General features: G+C 42.8%; 1 protein-coding gene across 2 annotated transcripts in view; it reads right to left on the reverse strand.

Moving 5' to 3' along the window:
* The window catches only part of TRAK2 (trafficking kinesin protein 2), a 61,779-nt gene extending 55,531 nt beyond the window's left edge, over positions 1-6,248 (reverse strand). Inside the window, exon 1 of one of the 2 annotated variants that reach the window (XM_046658332.1) lies at positions 5,953-6,248. The gene's annotated coding sequence lies outside the window, so the exon portion shown is untranslated. The remainder of the gene's footprint in view (positions 1-5,952) is intronic. The other variant, XM_046658334.1, reaches the window with a different exon arrangement.
* Between the last annotated feature and the right edge of the window lie 71 nt (positions 6,249-6,319).

Below are 6,319 nucleotides of genomic sequence, written 5' to 3' on the forward strand. Positions count from 1 at the left end.
GTTCTTAATAATACCTAGAATAAAAATCCACACTTCAAATCACAGCCTATAAAGTCTGCCGCAGTCTGGCCCCTGACTCCTTCTCCTCCCTCATCTTGCACCACTCTCCTCCTTGCTCAGACTCAGCCACAGACACACAGGCCTTCTGTCATTTCTTTTCACTTCCTCATCACACCCTTCCACCTCTGCGCCTTCGTAGCTATTCACTCTCCCTTGAACAGACTTTGGTATTGTTCTTTATATGGTAACAACTTCTCACCCTTCAGTTCTCAGCTGAAAACATCCTCAGGGAGAAGTTACCAGTCCACTTGTCTAAAGGAGCCTCCCCTGCCACCTTTATTTTCTAACATAGCAACTAATTTGTTTCTTTCACAACATATGCTACAATTTACTTCCTGAAAGTCCTCTTCCAGGAAGGAAGGGGGAAGGTGCTATCTTCTCCCTTTCCTCTTGCTTGCTGATCAGAATGGGAATATACTGGCAGGAACTCAAGCAACTTGATAAATACTTGCTGTTGAAATGAACTATTAACTGAACTGGTGGGTGAGTTCTTTCATCATTAACACACATAATTTATCAACTCCATTGTTACACAATACAGCGTAACACTCTTAAATTAGACCCTATTTTATTTGAACTATTCCTTTCTTCTCCATGACTTGTCAGAAAGCTTTCTAAAGAGAAAGAACTTGAAGTTTGGCAAACACTGACAGAGATATATGGATAAGCTTCAAAGACCTCAATGATCATTACAACATGAATTAGTTCCACCTCTGTATCACGGGTAGACTTTGCATGCTCATTTTCTAGCACGAATAAACCATAATTCCGGGTGGTTAAACAGGACATTCCCAAGGTTGTGTGAGTCGGTAGTAAAGCTAGGAATAAAGTTAGAACATTACATATTAAGAAGCCAGCTATAAAAGCAATTTTGATAAAATGATCTCAATTAACAACTGGTCAATCAGCTGCTTACTGGACAGTTTCCAATAAATGCCTCTTGAATTAAACTAAAAGTAATGAATAGAGATAAAAAGTAGTATATGACAGCCTAAGGGAGGTTAAAGATCTAAAAAATCTAAGAGCTAAAGGGGAGAGCTCTAACAATCTAAGAAATCTAAGAAAACAAAATAACACCACCAGATAAGTAAGTATTTAATGAGTATTAGAACAGAATTGTTCTACAGACAGTCAGTGAGGGGAGAGCTCTTTTCTAGCTGAACTTCACATAGGAGTCAGACTTAAGTGGGTTCCTCAAGGATGGAAAGATCTGGATAGTGAGAATGAGGGTATTTGGTAGGTAAAGGACAAAGGGAAAAAAAAAAGAGGCCCCAAAGCAAACAGCAGACACAGCCAATGTGGCCACAGTGTACAGACCAAGTTAGGCAGGAATGATTATGGAGAAGCTACTTGGAGCTTTAAATTTGACTAGTTCAGATGAACTTGATCCCAGAGGGAACAAGTTTCTAAATGGAAGGTGACATCTGAGAAATAAATCTGGAGTCAAGATACAGGATAAATTTCAGGAATGGAGAGATCAGAGACAGTGAAATAATTAAGAAATTTTCTCACATTATGCCTGGATTATTGTAATAAAGGCATAAGCTGGGTGAATGGAAACAGTAAGAGGGATTTGCAAGGCAGTGAAGACAGGACTGATTAATTGATGAGTTGGGACTAGATGAATTTTACTCTCTTCTGAAAGATAGTTGCTACATCTAGTATGCACCTCAATCATTTGGCTTAAAACCTCACCATTTTCTTTGCCCCTCACTCCCTGAGGGTTCTCTTCCCAAACATTTGCTGTCCTCCCGCCCTCCAAACCGGCATCTCCAACCACACAATATATTCCAGCCAAAACAAGGGACTACATTTACTAGTTCTTTAGACACACCAGGAAATTCCTAACCCTTTATGTTCACGCGATTTCTTCTGCCTTTAATGTCCTCTCTCCCTTCTACACATTCAAAGTCCAGCCATTCTTTACCTCCCCAGTTCAAACACCACTCTTTCCACCAAGATTTCCCAAGGGCCCCAACTCAAAGTAAGCATTGCCTCCTAATACTTTCCACTTTTCTCTAAAATACTTGTTTTTTTTAACTTATAATTGTTCCTATCTCCTCTGATAAACTGTGTACTCCCTAAGGCAACACTCAACTTATTTTTGTATTCTCCCTCCTCCTTTCATAGACAGCTGAAGATCTTGATAAATAATATACGGCAACAGCATAGTATAACGGCTAAGAGCACAGACTCTGAAGACAGACTGCTTGAGTTGAATCTTAACAGTGCCATTTATCAGCTATGTGACTCTGGGCAAGTTACTTACCCTCTCTGTGCTTCCATATCGTCACATATAAAATGGAGATCATAACAGCAGACATATCATAAGGGTGTCAGAGAACTTGGCTTAGAACAGTGTAGGCACCATAAACTGTCTGTTAAATGCAGTGGAAAAATAGTGAATACTCTGTAACAGTTGAGTAAAGCTTTACTTATTTATAGAAAACAAAATGTCAAAGCAAATCCAGTCTCTAGATACAAAACAGGTATATACAAATTCTTCCTAAATCTTCTTATGTATGCCCTAATGGTTCACTGTGCCCTTTAAAATCTTCCTTATGTTAACAACAGTTCTGTTTTAGTTTGATATTTCAATATTCTGAGAAAATATTTAGTTCAGCTTTCTGTGCCAATAGACACCTAACTGGCTTCCTTGCCTCCAGTCTTATCCCCTTTGATCCATCCTCCACAAGGCTCACAGAGTAGTCTTTCTAAAATGTAGATCTAACGTTTTTCCACCGCCACAAACCCCTCCATTCCGCTCCCCTTAGGATAAAGTTTAAACCTATCAGCATCTCATACAAAATCAGCCTAATATGGCCCCAGCCTCGTCTCCAGCTTCATCGCTCAACACTTGTCACCATGAAACCTAATCGCCTGGCCATACCGCACAGGCTTTCTGTAAGTCACTCCTTTGGCTAGAACACCCCTGTGTTAGTCTGCCATAACAAAATACCACAGACTAGGTGGCTTAAACCACGGAACTTTATTTTCTACAGTTCTGGAAACTACAAGTCCAAGATCAAAGTGTTGACAGGTTTGGTTTCTCCTGAGGCTTGCCGGCGGCTGCCTTCCTGATGTGTCCTCACACGGTTTTTTCCTCTATGCATACATCCCTGTTGTCTGTGTCCAAAATTCCTCTTTGGACACCAGTCAGAATGGATTACGACCCACCCTAAAGGTCTCTTTTTACCTTAACCACCTCTTTAATGGCCCTATCTCCAAATAGAGGCACATTCTGAGGTTATGGGACTGAGGGCTTCAACATTTGAATTTTGGAGGGACACAATTCGGTCCATGACAGCCCCTTCTCCTTTGCTTTACCCAGGCTAATTTCCATTTGATTTTCTAAGACTGGTAAAGTGATTAAAAATCACTTTAATCACTGGTCAAGTCTTCTCACCCCAGGCAGATTTCACTGTCCTTTCTCTGTGTTCCCACAGTCCCTCCGTATGCTGCTCTCCGTATGCTATCCTATCAACGCACTATCACACTTGTCTCTTTCCCTCTTCAGGCTGTATTCCATATGAGCAGAGACTAAATCCCTAGCACTTAGCACAGCGCCTGGCCCACTGAAGGTATTTAATAAAGATCTGATTAAGAGAAAGTAAAAGAAAGAACAGGGACTTTGAAGAAAGGCAAGCACGGGTTCAAATCCTGGCTTTAACGCTTACTTATCTTGTGACTTTGGGCAAGTCACTATACATTGAACTTCCATTCTATACAAGACAGTTGTAAAGTTAAATGGCCTAATTATAATAAAAGCATCCAGTTGTGGGGGTGGTACACAGTAGGTGCTCAATAACTGTTAAAGATTCTGAGACTGCCTGGGTTTGACATCCAGTTCTACCACTTAGTAGCTGAACAACCTCAGGTATATTAACTTATTCTCTGCTTCAGTTGCCTGTCTCTAAAAACACCTCATAGTGCTCCTGTGAGGATGAGTTAATATAGGTAAGACATTTAGATGGGTATCTAACACATAGTGTTATATAAATGTTTCCTATTATTACACGAACACTACAGGTCTGAACAAATATGACTGAAAACCATGGAATAATTCGGTTCCTTTAATTACTGCCATTTTAAACGTGAATATTACTTTAATGCCTCCAATTTCTTACCAACTAAAGAGGATAGCAAGTAAAGAGGTTCAAAAACCGGTACAGATGATATAAACAGAGCTCAAAACAAACATGAAATAATATATTGTCATCTGTCTCATTCCTTATATCGGTGTTTAATGTATTTTGGGTATTGAAGTAAAATTTTTAAGAAACAGGTTTTTCTACTCTTTGTGACTATAGATGTCAACCATTTTCATGGAGAATAACACTCCTCGGCTCATATTTTCAATCGCAGAATCACTTAAACCCTTGAACTGGAAAGGACTTTTGAGATGAAAATCCCATCCTATCATGTCTTACAAAAGTAAACTGAGGTGGATTTGGAATGGCCTTATAGGGTCTTAACAAGCAGCTCTGTGGCGGATGGGAATTGCAAGCAGAGAGAACAACTTGTTCCAAAGTACTAAAGCAGGGGTTCAGGACTCATTCTAGCTGTCAACGATGTAGAGGAATCAACGTATTAGGCAACGCTAGGAAATAACGCCGGAAAATACTTTTTAATCACCCAATCTTTAGGGTCAGTAATTTCTGAAGCAGGCACAAGTGACCTGACCTGTAACTCGGAAGCAAGGCAGATCTAGCTTTGAATCTGCACTTGTTACATAAGCAAAGACTGTGAGCCTCAGATTAGTGCAACAGGGTTATTATAGTGACTAAGTGAGCAAATGTACATAGAGCTAGTAACTGGGGTGCCTGGCCGACTGAAAGTAAATGTTTGTTCTTTCCCACCCCTTCCATCGTAGAAATAAAAAACTGTGAAATAACAAACTAGTGTCTTTCACACGCTATGTACTTGCTGCATACCTCAGACTTGTTGAACACACTTAATTTTAAAATAGAAGGCTGGAATAACTGCTGAGATGATAAAGTGTCTTCATCCCTGCCCCCTCTCACCACCAAATGTCCCTCACAATTTGTTCTGAAGTGTCACATCACCACCATTGACATGTTATTTGGAGATCACTGTAGCTCAGACTTCCAATTCTACAGCAAAGATTTGAAGGTGGGGAAAAAATTTACTGAAATAGACTAAAAAAAAAAACTGGAAAAGTCCACTTCATTTTATTCCTATGTCCATTGTACCTTGATGAATTTCCAATGAAAAACTACTCGTATTCCTGCACAGAAACTGCAGGTTTAAATAAAAGGTTGTGTGCAAGTAACTGAGTTCACCACTATTATTATGACCCAGAAATCTTTTAAGTGTTTGGGAGATTATCTTTATGCTGGTACTAAAAACGACATCTGCCAATATCCATTATTTACGCTTGAAACTAAAGTCAACCGTTTCGTTAGAAGGACGAGTGGTGTCCGGCTCAAAATCAACCGCAAGAAAAGCCCAACTCACTCAACATAGAAAAAGCTCTTTCCAAGACCCTCTCCGATCACTCACATCACAGATGGCGAGCGAGGCTTAGGGTTTAACGTCCAGACACTAAAGCCGCTCATCGCTCGGGGACGGGGCTCCAGGTGGATGCTTTGCAGCAGAGGATGAGAGGCTGCCAATCCTCGGAGGTGCAGCTGGGGTGAACCCGAAGGCCAGAGCCCAGCGCCCATCACTTCGCACCCACACTTGCAAACAACCCACTTCCCACCACGGGGGTGGACCCGGGAGGACCCAGCCCTCCGGTTCCCAGCCTCGGGCTCCGGTGTCCGCGCGTGACCTCCGAGGACCGGGAGGAGCGCGGGGCGGGGAGGTTCCTCCGACTTCAGGGGAAGCTGGCAAGGGCAAGTTTGGGTCGCGCGCGGGAAGGTTACTCACAGGAACAGCTAGACGTCTGTCGTCCTCCGCCCGCGCTCCCTCAGGGAGAAGTCTCTAAAGCAGCGGCAGCCTGAGAGCAGCAGCCCAAGCGGCCGCCGCTGCCAGTAACCGCCCGGGCGTGGCGGGGACGGGCGGGCGACTTCACAACATCATCACTTGGCGACCACAGTTTTGTAGCGACGCCGGCTCAATGGCAGCCCCTGCACAATTGGGGAAGAGCGAAGGAGACCCAATCTCCCAGCAGCCTCCACGGCGCCAGCGCACGACCTGCTGGGAGTTGTAGTTTCCTGTGGGCTCCGCCCCCTCATCTTCAGGAGTAGTAGTTTCGCGTCTGCTCCGCCCCCAAGCTCGAATGCCCCGCCCCCTA

Source organism: Equus quagga, chromosome 4, assembly GCF_021613505.1.
Source record: "Equus quagga isolate Etosha38 chromosome 4, UCLA_HA_Equagga_1.0, whole genome shotgun sequence".
NCBI lineage: Eukaryota > Metazoa > Chordata > Mammalia > Perissodactyla > Equidae > Equus > Equus quagga.